We start from the raw sequence: 16,792 nt of genomic DNA, 5'->3' as shown, positions 1-16,792 counted from the left end.
TGGACTTAGGAGGGGAGGGATGTAGTGAGTGGAACCAACTGGATCTTGTTGACTATGCGATCCTCAATTGGGGTTGTTATCTTGGGCCAATCTGGAAAGCCTTGGCTGACCAATGTAGCCAGGAGATTACAATCTCCTCAGTTGAGGACTGTCTCTGAGATGGCTGGCTAGTAAATAAAGGGTGACTTTGTGACAGAATACCACCCTCTGTATAGTTATTTCAATATGGATATGCTGACAGAATTGTTATTACAGAGGAGGATGTGAAATGTTAACTCTGATTTCTCTCCACAAATGCTGCCAGACCGGCTGAGCTTTTCCAGCAATTTTAGTTTTTGGTTTTTATTACTATTCTGTCTTGGCTTCTTGTTGTTTTTCTGCTTTCTCCTTTAGTAAATGAAAGAATCATTTATATTCCTACTATGCCTTTCAAACCAACCACAGGGCATCCCAAAGCACTTTGCAGTCAATGAAATACTTTTGCAGTGCAGTCACTGTTGTAGGAATTCCATTATTTTTCCTTCAACTGATTTTAACCTGATTGCCCTATAGTTTGCTGAACGTGTTTTATCTCTGTGCTTAAATGTAGCTATAAAATTTGCTATCCAATAATACTCTGGTACAAGATGCTTTTCAAATTAATTATTAGGTTTGTGTAATTATACCCCTGCTATGCTTTAAAAATGCCTGGATGCAGGGAATCAAGATCAGTGGTTTTATCTACTTTGAGTTTGATTTGCTTATTTAATATTTAGTTGTTTCTCTTTTCAATATGGTGATGTAATTTCTAATCTTATGTTCCAGTATCATGTCCACCTTATCTATCTCCTTGCTAAATGCTGGTACCAAAATATTATTTTGTACAATGTCATTTTGCTACTGTTGCCTGTAAATATATTTTGAACATTACTTAATGTCCCCATTTCCTTCCTGACACTGCAATTTTTATTTGTGTCATGTAAACTATTTTACGTTTTTATGTTCCTTGACAACTCAATTGAAATATTCCTCTTTTACTTCCTAATAACTTCCTTAATTGCAGACAACTTCATCTGTAAACTGAGCAATGAAATACCCTAAGAACCACATTTTCTCTGCTGTTATTTCCTTACTCCTTCTTCCCTAACAGGCTACTGAATTGTCTCGGATCATGACACCTTACACAGCCACCTCTTGAATCTCCAAATTGTTTCTTTTCTTGGTGGGAGTAACTGTTGGAGAGGACCTCTTGACTGCTGCTGCACAGTACTGAAGCACAACATATGCCTGTTTGTAAGAGGCTGACTCCAAATCACAGATGGTTTTGGCTAATGCCTATATCTCCATGTCTAACATTTCTCATTCACATATATTTTTATGCTTGATCACATCAGTCTTAGTGCATCAATCAGCTTGCAGATAATACCCTGTAGAAACAGTTCTATAAGGCAAATATTTTATAACCTCTACAGCAATCAAGTATTCTGACCCATACACCTTTATTTTTAAAGGTTGATGAAGTGTTTAATCACAGAAATGCCCAAGAACAAATTCCTGTGATTAAATTACTCAAATTCCTGCTGTCTCTTTTTCGCTTTTGTTCCTGTGTTGATATTCTTATAATATCTCTCTCCCCACCACCCCCACATCAAATAGTGGCCAAATTTCTCTTAAAATCTTCATTTTGTTCCGATTTATTCTGATTTGCCCTGACTATTTTTCCTTTTGCCATAGCTATTCCACTAAATTTATCACATTTGGAGATATAATAGCTGCATTTTCTTTTATCAACAAGAAAATAATTCCTCACTTGCTATTCTATGTATTTAAAATCTGTAATGGCAATATTTTTAATAATCAGTTACTTGTGATTTTACATTTCAGATTCTAACATACATAAAACATCTTCCGGTAATGCATTTAAAATTCTTAACCCTTTGTACTTTATAATGACATACTTTATTCCTAAATGTGTCAACTTAGATTTTCATTATGTTTGTTGTTTATATGTACAATTTGCTAACTGCTGACAACCAGCCGACATCTGCAATTACCTTCTTTCCATTATAAATTCAGGTATAGGGATGTTAGTTGTCATTTCCACATATACTCATGACTCCTCAGATACTGGAGCAGTGTGTGATCATAAGCAAGTGTGCAAGTGTTCATTCATATGCCATGGAAATATCAGTCAATAATCATCTTTGAAAAATGAGAATCTAACCATTGTCATTCAATGGAATTACCTTGGTTAAATTCCCCAATATCAACAATCTGGAGGTTATCATTGACAAGAAACTGAACTGGACTAACTGCATAAATAATGTGGCTATAAGAAAAATTCAGAGGATTTGAATTCTGTGATGAAAAAAAAAGCTTCACAACTCTCCAATGCTTGTCCACCATCTACAAGCCAGAATTGTAATGGAATACTGTCCACTTGACAGAATGGGTGCGGTTCAACCAACACTCAAGAAAATTTGTTCAAGAAAAGACAGCCTGCTTGATCGACACTCCATCCGCAACTTTAAACTTTCACACCACTGATGCACATTGTCAGCAGCATGTACCATCTACAAGAGATGCTGCTGCAGCTCATTAGAGCACCGTAAACAGCATCTTCCAAACCTGCAACTGCTACATGCTAAAAGAACATGAGTGAAGGATACATAGAAAGACTGTCACCTGCTTGGCCACTTCCAAGCCACACCATCTTGACTAGGAGTGTGTCGCAGTGTTGAAATCATGGAATTCCCTTCCAAACAGCACTGTGGGTATCTCCGCCCAGCATGGACTACATAAGAACATAAGAACTAGGAGCAGGAGTAGGCCATCTGGCCCCTCGAGCCTTCCCCGCCATTTAATAAGATCGTGGCTGATCTTTTTGAGACTCAGCTCCACTTACCCGCCCACTCACCATAACCCTTAATTCCTTTACTGTTCAAAAATTTATTTAGCCTTGCCTTAAAAACATTCAGTGAGGTAGCTTCAACCGCTTCACTGGGCAGGGAATTCCACAGATTCATAACCCTTTGGGTGAAGAAGTCCCTCCTGACCTCAGTCCTACATCTGCTTCCCTTTATTTTGAGGCGATGCCCTCTAGTCCTAGTTTCACTTGCTAGCGGAAACAACCTCCCTGCTTCCACTTTATCTATTCCCTTCATAATTTTATATGTTTCTATAAGATCTCCCCTTCATTCTTCCTCATTCGACTACAGCGATTTAAGAAAATGTGTCACAATCACCCTCTTGAAACCAATTAGGGATGGGCAAGAAATACTGGCTTCACCAGTGATATCAAATATTAAAATTATTTTAGCAGTACTGTCACCAGTAACCACAAAATGTGATAGACGGTGGAAATGGAAACGGTATTGTAGGTTTCTGTTGATCTTCTATTATCAAATATCAACAGATATAATCAACATTAGCTTAATGACATTTTTAAAAACAAGTCTCAACTTCTTTCAGAATTCTCAGCTTAAAAATTGATTGCTTAGTCATAGAGAGTGCTTCTAGTGCTTAGCACAGCTTGACCTTAGGCCTCATATACATGAGGCTAGCAAGCTTCAGGCACCAACTGTACATCTCCAGGTAGTTCGTGTGTAAAGATGAAACATATATATATATATGTAAGGTATTTATACTTACAATCTTCATTTGTCTTGAGATTGTTCCCTCCCCAGGACCTATTGGAAGAGAGTTATCAACCACGAGAGGAAGGAAGCAATTGAGGGCAAGTGGGAACAACAGAGAGGTGAAGATCTAATTAAAGGATGAAGTGGGCTGACGGCTAGGGAGAAAGAAGTAGTACAGTAACGAGGATTGTTGGAACAAGAGGGGAGTGGCTGGGTTGGTACGTGGGAGCCACTACGTGGACGACACACTTGTCATTATTAAACGCAACAAAGCAGAGGAGACCCACCACCTCATCAACAACGTATTCGCTGGGATTAAATTCACAAGAGAAGAAGAAACAACAATCAGCTTCCGTTTCTAGATGTCAGAAATGAATGTATGACCAACGGGGAGATCCAAACCTCAGTATATAGGAAAGCAACCCACAATGACCAAATCCTCAACTTCCAAAGCAACCACCCCAACGTCCACAAACAAAGCTGTATTAGGACACTATTTAAATGGGCCATCACTCACTGCAACATGCAAAAACTATGAGGAAAGAGGAAGAGCACCTATACAAAAACTTTGCTATGAATAGATATCCCAGTAACTTCATCTGCAGGTGCCTACTAAATAGACAACAACAAGAGGACAAGTATGCCAACACACTGGCCACACTGCCCTACGTAAATATCATATTAGAACTGACAATGAGACTCCTACGACCTCTAGGAATCATGGTAGCATACAAGCCCACAGCCACTCTACGACAAACACTCAGAAAGATTAAAGACCCCATTCTCACAACATGCAGAACCAATGTAGTTTACAATATACCATGCAACGACTGCCACAAACATTACATTGGACAGACTGGAAGGAAACTAGCCATCAGAATACACAAACATCAGCGAGCAGCAAAACGACACGGCAAACTTTCCCTAATACAAGTACACTCGGACAATGGAGGCCATCAGTTTAACTGGGACAATGTAACCATAGTAGTCTAAGCCAAACATAGACATTCACAGAAATTCCTAGAGGCATGGTTCTCAACCCATAATGCAATCAACAAGCATATAGAATTGGACCCCATATACAAGCCCATACAGAACAAAACTGGAAATGACACTACTCATCATAATGGACCAGACGGTATAAATTCCAAGTGGAGTAGAACAATATCGCTTCATCGGAGGCTTCACTAATGATGCTACCTAGCATGGTGATGAAATGTCTGAATGAAAACAAGCAAGCTCGGCAAGCAAGTCAGCAATCTCACAGCACAAGAGACCATTTGGCATATCATGCCTGTCCAAATCTCTGAAGAACAGTTCCCACAGCAATACACGTTTTTCCTTTTCAGATAAAAAAAATCCAATTCCCTTAATGCTTTAAATGAACCTAGTAAAACTGGCCACAACGACACAAAACTGGACGGGTGAACAATGAGGAGGATGCAGTGGTGCCACATTTTGGTAAGGCAAATCAGAGCAGGACTTACAAACTTAATGGTAAGTCTTGGGGACTGTTGCCAAACAAAGAGACATTGGAGTGCAGGTTCATAGTTCATTGAAAGTGGAGTTACTGGTATACAGGGTTGTGAAGAAGGCATTTGGTACAGTTGCCTTTATTGGTCAGTGCAATGAGTATAGGAGTTCAGAGGTCATGTTGCAATACTGCATTCAATTCTGGTCTCCCTGTTAAAGGAAGGATGTTGTTAAGGGCTCAGAAAAGATTTACAAGGATGTTGCCAGGTTTGGAGGGTTTGCGCTATAGGGGAAGGCTGAATAGGGGAGCCCAACTCATCCAAGCTGACCAGATATCCTAAATTAATCTAGCCCCATTTGCCCACATTTGGCCCATATCCCTCTAAACTGTTTCCATTCATGTACCCATCCATATGCCTTTTAAATATTGTAATTGTACCAGCCTCCACCACTTCCTCTGGCAGTTCATTCCATACATGCACCACCCCGTGTGAAAAAGTTGCCTCTTAAATCTCTTTTTATACCTTTACCAACTCACCTTCAACCTATGCTCTCTAGTTTTGGACTCCCGTACCCTGCGAAAAAGAACTTGGCAAACACCGTATTCTTGCCCCTCATGCTTTTATAAACTTCTATAAGGTCATCCCTTAGCCTCTAATACGTCAGAGAAAATAGCCCCAGCTGACTCAGCCTCTCCATATAGCTCACATCCTCCAACCCCAGCAACATCCTTGTAAATCTTTTCTGCACCCTTTCAAGTTTCACAACATCTTTCTTATAGCAGGGAGACCAGAATTGAACCCAATATTCCAAAAGTGGCCTTTTGGCATCAGTCAAGCCTATCTCCAGTTGAATGTAAATCTTGAGTCACAGAAGTACTTGATGATTGCAACACATAAACCATAAGATTATAAGATGTAGGAGCAGAATTAGGCCATTCGATCGTGGCTGGTATGTTTCTCAACTCCATTCTCCTGCCTGCTTGATTCACTTACTAATCAAGAACCTATCTATTTTTGTCTTAAATACACTTAGTGACTTAGCCTCCACAGCATTGTGCGGCAAACCACAACTTCCATTTGGAATCACATCTGCACTTGCGTTTTTCAAATGTGCAATGGATTAAATTTTAAGCATATTGGTAAGCCTAGACAATATTTTAGTCATGAGGAGATGTGATAAAGAGCATTTCCAGAATTTAGATGCTACTCTGCAGTGAGTTGAAGGTTATAGCCTAAAAGTAAGGAAAGACAAACATGATTTTTTAAAATCTTCCCTCAAATATTTAGATCATGTCATTGATCCTGTGTGACTACATAAGTCACCTTCAAAAGTAAAAGCCATAAGGCACGAGCAGCAGTGCGAGCAGCCAGTCACCGGTAAAACATCAAAATGGCAAAATATGACCCTAAGAAACTGAAAGGCCTGCCATGAAGAACACAAGAAAGAAAGCTCTGATATTCCTGTTAACATCTTGGAATTCTCTAAAAGGTGCTCTGAAATATGGAAGTCAATGTCTAGCAAAGTGAAGTCCAAGTTTGAACAACTGGCTAAAGTAGATAAAGCATGTTATGATTGAGAAATGAAAATTTGCGTGCCAGCTAACGGTAGCAAGAAGAAGAAGAAAGACCCCAATGTGCCAAAAAGGCATCCATCTGGGTTCTTCTTATTTTGCTTGGAGCATCCACCAAAAATCAAAGTGGAGAGTCCTGTCTAATCTCTTGGTGATGTAGTAAAGAAGCTTGGTAAGCTGTGGAATGCATGCAGAGAAGAGAAGAACCTGTTCATTAGCAGAGCTTATAAACTGAAGGAGAAATAGAAGGATGTTTCTAATTATTATTTCAAAGGCATGGTGGAGGGTACAAAGAAGCTTCCTACCAAGAAGGAGGCCTATTGGGACGATGATAATGATAAACGATGATTTAATTATACAGTTGGCTTAGCTTAATTACTCGCTATGTTACTGGAAGTATTTAAACCTTGTTAAAGTGTTTCAACCTTTTAATATTGTAAGTTGATGCTTATACAACGTAATACAAAAAGAACCTTCAGGTTTAAACTGTACAGGCCTTCTTGTAATTACACAACAGATATATTACAAAACAAAACATCATTAAAGACTGAAAAAGTCTAGATAAGGTTTTGGGTTGAGATTGGAAAATACTAGTTCTGTAACATGGCAACTAAGAGGCCAAGGTCTGTTCTTCAATGTTAATTGGCATGAATTATGCCCTTACAGAATGTGAACAAATCATATAAACTGATGAAGAACCATGCACTTTGGATATGCATATGTTGGTCTATTATGAGAAGCAGATTATGACAGGTGAAGGGCTGACTGAAGATGGACAGTGATTAAAGATGCAGGACATGCTGTTGCCCCCAAAATAACTGAAGTAACACGCATCCTAGAAGGGGCTATAATGAATGGAGGAATGCCACCATTGTCGGGAGAACAGGGAATGCTACTAGTAAATACAAGCATTTGTTAACTGTGCAAGATGAGGAACAAGGAGGTAAGATGCATGGAAAGACCTGAAAACATAGTGTGGGTTGTGAAGTTGGATCTGCAAGTAAATATGGCCCTCGGAAAAATTGCAAACTTTGCAAAAGTTCTGATCATAGGAAGGGTTGATCTTGTAGTAGAGGTTCAGGACAAGATAGGAGGTAAAGATTGTATTTTGACAAGAACAAGGACAACAAAAAACTGCAAATATCATGAGGAGTAGAGGTCTTACATTCGAGAAATTTTTGTGACTTCAAGCAAATTAGCAGTTAAATTGATAAAGGAAGCCAAACAAAGAGGGTTAGTTCCTGGAAAGAATTTGGTCTATAAACAGATAGTGGACAGTCAACCTTATTATGCACAGAACAAATTGTCCTTGATGGGATATATAAGGCTAAAGCAGCCTGACGCCTCAGGGTTTTGAAGGAAAACATGGTGATGAAAATATGAGAGTGGATTTCCTAACTGCAGGAAACGTGATCTTGAAGATTTTCTTTGTCCTCCAGCGACATACTCCTCTGGAAACATAAATCAATCAGTATTAAGGTTCAATTTCTGCAGGGTCGCATGTTTCCATGGGAAGCGGTTTTGAAACCATCTAAAGAATTAGGTGCTACAGAGGGGCTGCTATTGAAACTTAAGTGTCTATAAGAGTTGATTGATGCATTTCAGATTTAGTGTTTCAAGCAGACCTCATTCAGAGGAATGTTTTACCAGTGCAAAGAGAAATTATGAGGCATTTTATGATGAGTGGTATTGACTTTTCTGTGGGTACGTTCTGTGGAATTTGAGTCATATGTGGTAGATAATGTACAAAGAATTTAAGATTGGCTTCAGGAGCATTTAAATATTTTCCTACTTGACCTATTCAGAGATGTTAATACATGCTTCTGAAGCAGGTGGGCATTGAACCCGGGACTTCTAACCTAGAAGAAGGGACACCAGCGCTGCACTACAAGAGCCCAGCCTTTAAATATGTAGATATTTTTGATCAACCTGTTCAGACCTACTATGAGACAGCTCTGGAGCAAGTGAGACTTGAACCAGGCCTCCTGGCTAGTCTTGGATATTAAGCAGAATGAATTTTGGAATGAGTTGAGATCACAACCTTGCATTAACACTACTGGATATGACCTCAACAATTGTTGTAATCTTTTAGAGGTCTGTTGCTAGGCTGCATGCCTCTTTGAAAAAAGGTATTTGAAGAAAAAATACCAACAGTCTATGACTGTGTAGCACCAAGCTGAGCTTGCACAACAGTAAGTTGGATATTAGGAGCTCAGTCTGAGCTTCTCTTGCAGTACTGACATGTTGATGATTTCTGTCTGTATTGCACAGAAGCTGAGATATGGTCCATTAAACGTGGCACCACAGATGGCTCTGCAAGTTATGTCATGGACTTGGCCATGACTTACTTACTAGAAAGGATGGACTTCAAATTCTGCACAAAGTCTTGTGCTAAGTTTAACCTAACTCTTCCAAGAACTTTGATGATGATAAGAGAAACTGTGGCAGCCTTTCCAGTGCATATATACAATAGAGAATCTGCTCATTAGCATTCTCTACCAAAACCCTCATCGTCTGTGACCTTGCCTTCTGATAAGCTGGTAAAAGAACTACATTTCTCTCCTAGTTGCAGTGCAGCAAATCCCACAAGTATACCACGTGCCAAACCCAGCTCTACCTTGTAAGGTATCATCAGTGCCAGTATCTGAGCAGGTGGCCATGAGTGTTGTCAGACAAAATGATTATGCCACTTCATCAGAAGTATGGTGTAGTTCTTGCCCTTGTACAGGGGCTGCACTATCTATCTTGGCTACATGGAACCAAAAGTGGAGGTGAAAATGAAGGGTGTCGTGCTGGTAGAAACAGGTGGGTTTGAGAGCCAAGAGGTCAGTGATCTCATCATTTGCATTACAATTTTGACTTTTCTATACATTAACCAAATCAAATGGTTCATTTTTTACTTGATATAACCTTGAAAATTACTGTGGTCAAAGTTATTGCAAAACTGTTTCTCAGTCATGTCAACTTTAATTTCCTCTATTTTAACAGAGGAATTAATCCATTTAAGCCTAATGAGAAGATCTCTGTTAAAATGGAAACAAAATGAATTTCTTATGTGCAGAATAATGTTTTGTGCAACGATTTTGCTCTGGATGAATTACAAGCTGTAATATCTGATGTTTACTAACTGCAGCACATTAAATATATTTCAGATGTTGAAGCTCTTCAGGAAGTTAAAAATATTTCAGATAACATTCAGCCTGTACAGCATGAAACTTATGAAACAAAAGGTACATTTTTACTGTTGCATGTTTCCATTTTCTGAGTTTTATAATATTTAATATATTGCATATCATTTTAAATATATAACACATTTTATTAAATTGCTAAATGACATAAAAAATGGAACCTTAGAGACAGTGATTATCATTCAGCCCTTTTGGAGAGTTTGCATGTTTGGATACTTTTTCAGTATAAATTACCTTATGTGTTACTCCTTTTAATTCTCAGTGGATTGCACAGATTGTCTACCTGTCCTATTTGATTTTATGTGTTGCCAATAGTTTAGACAGTGACAGAAATGGACCTTGAAACACAAACATTACAGTGGGCTGTTTTAACTAACAAAATTCTAATTGTGACAAAATATTTTAAGCCATGTTTATGATAGCATACATAAAGGTATACAATATTCTTCATTTAACATATCCATTTTAATGTCAGTGTAAGCATTTTGATCATGGTCCTCAAATAAGTAAATATCATTACTTATGGAAAATACTATTTCACAGAGAGTGCATTAGAGGCTTACAGCATCATGTATCAATGATATAGCTCTTTTCTATACATAAACATTCACTAACTAGCGCCAAAACATCAACACAATTCTAGATGAATTTATAGTCATTTGACAGACTACTAATCGACTTTTGAGGGACATAATTGATTTATAGAATCTTGGTAGCCATTGCAAATCGCAAATGGAGTCATGTAGTTCCATTTTGCCATATTTTATTTGTTCACAGGTTGTGGGCATTGCAGTCTAATCCAGAACATATTTTCCTCATTGCCTTTGGGAAGGTGGTGGTGAGCTGCTTTTCTGAATGGATGCTACTCAAAGCAGATGGGTACACCCACAGTGCTGTTAGGGAATGAATTCCAGGGATTTTGACCCAGCAACAGTGAAGAAATGCTGATATAGTTCCAAGTCACAATGGTGTGTGATTTGGAGGAGAGCTTCAGGTGGTGGTGATCTATTGTCCTAGTCCTTCTGGGTTATGAAAGCTGCAGGTTTAGTAGATGTTGATCAAGGAGTATTGGTGGGTTGCTGCAGTGCATCCTGTAGACGGTACAGATTGCTGGCACCACATGCATCACTGGTGGAGGCAGTGAATATTGAAGGTGGTGAATAGTTTGCTAGTCAAACAAATTGCTTTGTCATGGCTGGTGTCCAACTTCTTGAGTGCTGTTGGAGTTGCATTCATCCAGGCAAATGAAGAGCATTCCATCACACTACTGAGTTGTATCTTATAGATGGTGGGTAGATGTTGCAGAATCAGTAAGTGTGTTACTCATCTTAGAATTCTTAACCTCTGACCTGCTCTTGTAGCTAGAGTATTTATGTGGCTTGTTCATTTCACTTTCTGGTCAATGATAATCCAAAGAATGTTGATAATTTGGGTTTGGGGGATATCAGTGATGGTACTGCCATTGAAGTTCAAGGGGCAGTAGTTAGATTTTTTCTTTTTCGAGATGGCCTTTGGTTGGCACTTGCATAGCATTAATATTGCTTGCTGTTCATCACCCCCAATCATGATGCTTTCCAGGTCTCGCTGCTTATTGACACAGACCGCTTAAGTATCTAAGCAGTCATGAATGGTGTTTAATATTATGCAATCATTAGTGAGTATCCCTACTTCTGACATTACGATGGAGGGAAGATCATTGATGAAGCACCTGAAAAAGTTTGGACCTCGGTTGCTTCCCTGAGGAACTCCTACATCAATGTCCTGGGATTGAACAATCTGACTGTCAATAGTCATGCCATCTTCCTTTATGTTAGACATAATTGCAACCACTTTCCTCCTGATTTCCAGTGATTCCAGTTTTGCCAGGGCTCCCAGGCAAACGTTGCCTTGAAGTGAAAGAAGTGTGAAAATGTGATGTGAAAGAAAGATTCTTACATCACCTCAAAATGATTATGAACTTCTTGGCATTTTAGATGAGAGTTTTGAATTCAGTCGTAGGCCGGTCAAAATTGGAATAGATGTCAAACTCAATATGAATCTAGCAGAGCTAACTTTCATCAGATATCCTACCTGCTATTACCCACCTTGTGTGCAAATCAGGGTGATGGCACTGCTAGAATTGGCTACAATATTTTTGAGCTGTAGCACTCAGTACAATGGTTGGTGAAAGAAAAGCATTTTCTTAAAGGAATAAGTTTTCCTCAGGCGTTGTGAGAGATGCAATTTACCAGACATCTCTTAAACAATAATGATCTATTAAAATGTTGTGATGTTTTACCCTAAATTGTGCCTGTTAGAATTATAGTAGAACCCTTTATAATTTTTTTTTGTAAAAAGAAAGAACCCAAATATTAATTTGCAGCAGAGATGTAAAGAATGTTGTGGTGCTGTGTAAACGTGCCTATTGTTTCCACATATTCTTAACATCCTTTTGTTTTCTGCTAGATGAATCATCTGCTGATGAAGGTGAGCAATGCAGTTGTTTGAAAATGAATTAAGTTTCAACTTTGATCTCTTATCATTGTTATCAAACAGTCCCTTGTCAATTTTAGCAGTGATTAAAAATGGGGCAAAGCTCCCTTTATATTATGTCTTTGTGTTGGAACAAAATAATCCATTGTGTAAATGTGACACAAACTAACCCGATTTGTGGCTTTCCTGGATAAGATCGAGAACTTAGTTACAAACCTCTGCAGTTTTATTCTATAGATACACTCTTGCAAAAAAAATAGTTATTTTTGCCGGACCTTCATTTGTTAGGATTGTGAATGATGCCACTGAAAGGATATGTACTTGACCTGAGCAGAGTTAAATGTCAAAGGATGAATGATCAGTTATTTAGTTTGTTCAGCCATTTGGTTTTTCTGAATGTAAAAATGATAAGCTTCCCCTTTTTGCCAAATCAGTTAAATCAATGAATGATTTCAAACATGATGACATTAAGACTGCTATCAAGAGAAATTGCAACTGAAAGAAGAAAATGATATTCATTTTACCTCTTAACTGCCATTAGAGATTATACTTTTTATAGTATGCGCTGTTAGATGTTAATGACAGGCTTGATCGAGATATCTTCTTGGGTTAATTAGCTTCCTGACAATCATTAAGTACACATATCAGGTTCGACCACTTGAATAAAAAACCAGAACATAACTTGTATCTGCAAACAAATAGGCTCGCAAAGGTCAAAATTGAAGTTATTTTGCTCTGCCACAGTAAATACATTGTAGATAGTCACTGACTCTGCAAGAAGTTGATGTCTCAAAAATAAGGTCATTTAGTGGGGATGGGCAGTACACACACTTGGGGGCACACACACAGAAGTTCATATCCAGAAGAAATGTTGGCACATAGGTGGAACCTAGCCACTGCAATTAGACAGATAAAAGAAAATGAGAAATTCTTCTGTTTAATTTAGTGAAAATAAGAAGCATTAAAAGATGAAAAGATTACCTCAATGATTGATTACGTTTGTGACATATTTGGTAAGAGCTCTTCCCCAATACCAATTTTACAGCATGTGCTGTTGGAATTTGAAAGAGCTCATAAATTACTTGAGACTCACCTAGAACTACAGATGCTGGAGATATGAAATAAAAACTGAAAGTGCTGGAGAAATTCAGCAGGTATGACAGCATCGGTGGAGCGGGAAACTGACACAGACACAGTCTAGAACTTTTGCTTTTATCCTTCAAGTTTCTGCCAATTACAAAAGTTTAAGATTGAGGGCAAAAGGAAGGAACTCCTTAAAACTTGGTTCGACTTCACTTTCCTGCCCCGTTGGGCAGTCTGTCTGTAATACATCCTTTACGACCCAAGTGACTGTGGATTCAATGGCTTTAGAAATGAAGGCACAATAGAAGAAAGTTAGTTTGAATTAGAGCTAGTAGGAACTGCAGATGCTGGAGAATCCGAGACAACAAGGTGCAGGGCTGGATGAACACAGCAGGCCAAGCAGCATCATAGGAGCAGAAAGGCTGACGTTTCGGGCCGAGACCCTTCATCAGAAAAGGGGGAGGGGAAGGGGGTTCTGAAATAAATAGGGAGTGGGTGGCGGATAGAGGAGAGGATAGGTGGAGAGGAAACAAACAGGTCGAAGAGGCGGGGATGGAGCCAGTAAAGGTGAGTGTAGGTGGGGAGTTAGGGAGGGGATAGGTCAGTCCAGGGAGGACGGACAGGTCAAGGGGGCAGGATGAGGTTAATCGGTAGGAGATGGGGGTGCGGCTTGAGGTGGGAGGAGGGGATAGGTGGGAGGAAGAACAGGTTAGGGAGGCAGGGACGAGCTGGACTGGTTTTGGGATGTGGTAGGGGGAGGGGAGATTTTGAAGCTTGTGAAATCCACATTGATACCATTGGGCTGCAGGGTTCCCAAGCGGAATATGAGTTGCTGTTCCTGCAACCTTCGGGTGGCATCGTTGTGGCACTGTAGGAGGCCCAGGATGGACATGTCGTCTGAGGAATGGGAGGGGGAGTTGAAATGGTTCGCGACTGGGAGGTGCAGTTGTTTATTGCGAACCGAGCGTAGGTGTTCTGCAAAGCGGTCCCCGAGCCTCCGCTTGGTTTCCCCGATGTAGAGGAAGCCACACCGGGTACAGCGGATGCAGTATACCACATTGGCAGATGTGCAGGTGAACATCTGCTTGATGTGGAAAGTCTTCTTGGGGCCTGGGTTGGGGGTGAGGGAGGAGGTATGGGGGCAGGTGTAGCACTTCCTGCGGTTGCAGGGAAAAGTGCCAGGTGTGGTGGGGCTGGAGGGGAGTGTGGAGCGGACAAGGGAGTCACGGAGAGAGTGGTCCCTCCGGAAAGCAGACAAGGGTGGGGAGGGAAAGATGTCTTTGGTGGTGGGGTCGGATTGCAGATGGCGGAAGTGTCGGAGGATGATGCGTTGGATCCGGAGGTTGGTGGGGTGGTACGTGAGGACGAGGGGGATTCTTTTTTGGTTCTTATTGTATGGACGGGGTGTGAGGGATGAGTTGCGGGAGATGTGGAAGACACGGTTGAGGGCGTTCTCGACCACTGAGGGGGGGATGTTACGGTCCTTGAAAAACGAGGACAACTGAGATGTACGGGAGTGGAATGCCCTCCCGCCCCCTTGACCTGTCCGTCCTCCCTGGACTGACCTATCCCCTCCCTAACTCCCCACCTACACTCACCTTTACTGGCTCCATCCCCGCCTCTTCGACCTGTTTGTTTCCTCTCCACCTATCCTCTCCTTTATCCATCTTCTATCCGCCTCCCACTCTCTCCCTATTTATTTCAGAACCCCCTTCCCCTCCCCCTTTTCTGATGAAGAGTCTCGGCCCGAAACGTCAGCCTTTCTGCACCTATGATGCTGCTTGGCCTGCTGTGTTCATTCAGCCCTGCACCTTGTTGTCTTGAATTAGAGGTAGTGCTCAATTGAATGCCCTAAGTTTGTGGAGGGACGTTAATAATGATAATTCCACAGAATTCTGATATAATTCCCATTGTCAACTCATTTTATGAATTTCATGTGAATGTGCAGTGGTACTATATGTGTTAACGTGTGGCTCTCACACAAAATCATTAAGCTCTCTTAAAGTAAAGCACCCATCAAAGGTACCACGGTACTTCTAGCTAAGAGTCTTCACAGAAGAAATTACAGAGAAAACATCCCAGACAGCAAGATCGGCAGAAGAAGGGCTGGAGAGACAGTGGAGAAGGCAAAGCATTCCAGAAGACACATTTAGTGTGAATTTTGAGAGACCAAGTTTTAATTTATTGTTTTCTTATTACTTGGATTTATAAGTTGGACCTGTGTTTATTGGAACATCATACAATTAGAATATTGTTTTATTAAGAAATGGTAGTTAGAGGGGAATTGTTCCGTTTGTTTGTAGTTTTGTTAAGTTGTTCGCTGTTAGATTAAATAAATAAATTGTTACTTGTTGCTTATAAAGTGAGTATCAGGGATTCCTTTCATTTAACCACTCTTTTAACAGATTACGAGGGGCAAGGCGAGCATCTCTGGGTGATTCGGGTTTAATTAATAACAGGGAACCTCTACTCCCGCCAAAATAGATTGGGGCTGGAGTTTTGGGTTAATTATCAGAGGGGTTTGACCTGCCCCTTCTCTGTAACATTTGTTAGATGTAATATCAAGCAGAAAAGAGAAGTCTGGCACCAATTTGGTATAGGGCTTTGTGTGAAGAATGACAGAAATTTACAGCGGAAATGGAGACATTTCAGCCCAAGAGTTAACTGTTGGTCAGCAGGCAGCACTGTCGTCTCATTTCCATGAATGATTAATCGAAAGATCACTTTACTTTCATTTGGACATAGATTACCACACTTGGGCCATTTATCATAGAAGAGCAGAAGAGGTATCCCTGACTAATCAACATCACATTAGTGGATTCTGTCATCATCGCATTGCTGATTGTGGGAGCTTACTATGCAAATTGGCTGCTGGTTTTACGATATAACAGCGATTATACTTCATGATTATAAAGTGCTTTGAGATTTCTGATGATTACGAAAAGCAGTATATAAATACAAGTACAGAAATTGCTGGAGAATCTGAGGAGGTCTGGCAATATCTGTGGAGGGGAAAACAGATTTAGGGTTTCGTGTCTAGTGACCCTTTTTTCAGAACTGTACCTCTCAGTGACCCTTCTTCAGAACTGTACCTCTGAAAAAAAGACCTGACATTGGTGGTAGGCAAAATGCTGGACTCAATTATTAAGGATGTATAAACTGAGCATTTGGAAAGCGGTGACAGATCGATTTGAGTCAGCATGGATTCACTAAAGGGAAATCATGCCTGACAAATCTTATGGAATTTTTTGAGGATGTGACCAGTAGAATGGACGACAGTGAATCAGCGAATGTTGTATATTTGGACTTTCAAAAGGCTTTTGACAAGGTCTCATACAAGAAATTAGTAAGTAAAGTTAAAACTCACGGAAGTAATGTATTGATGT

General features: G+C 40.1%; 1 pseudogene; it reads left to right on the top strand.

Annotated features, from left to right (window-relative positions):
- LOC125485996 overlaps positions 1-7,011 on the top strand; it is an 88,096-nt pseudogene extending 81,085 nt beyond the window's left edge.
- Positions 7,012-16,792: the final 9,781 nt, after the last annotated feature.

Source organism: Rhincodon typus, chromosome 24, assembly GCF_021869965.1.
Source record: "Rhincodon typus isolate 14 chromosome 24, sRhiTyp1.1, whole genome shotgun sequence".
Taxonomy (NCBI): Eukaryota; Metazoa; Chordata; class Chondrichthyes; order Orectolobiformes; family Rhincodontidae; genus Rhincodon; species Rhincodon typus.
Note: the sequence above shows the minus strand (reverse complement) of the source record. Positions and strands in the feature narration are given on the sequence as shown.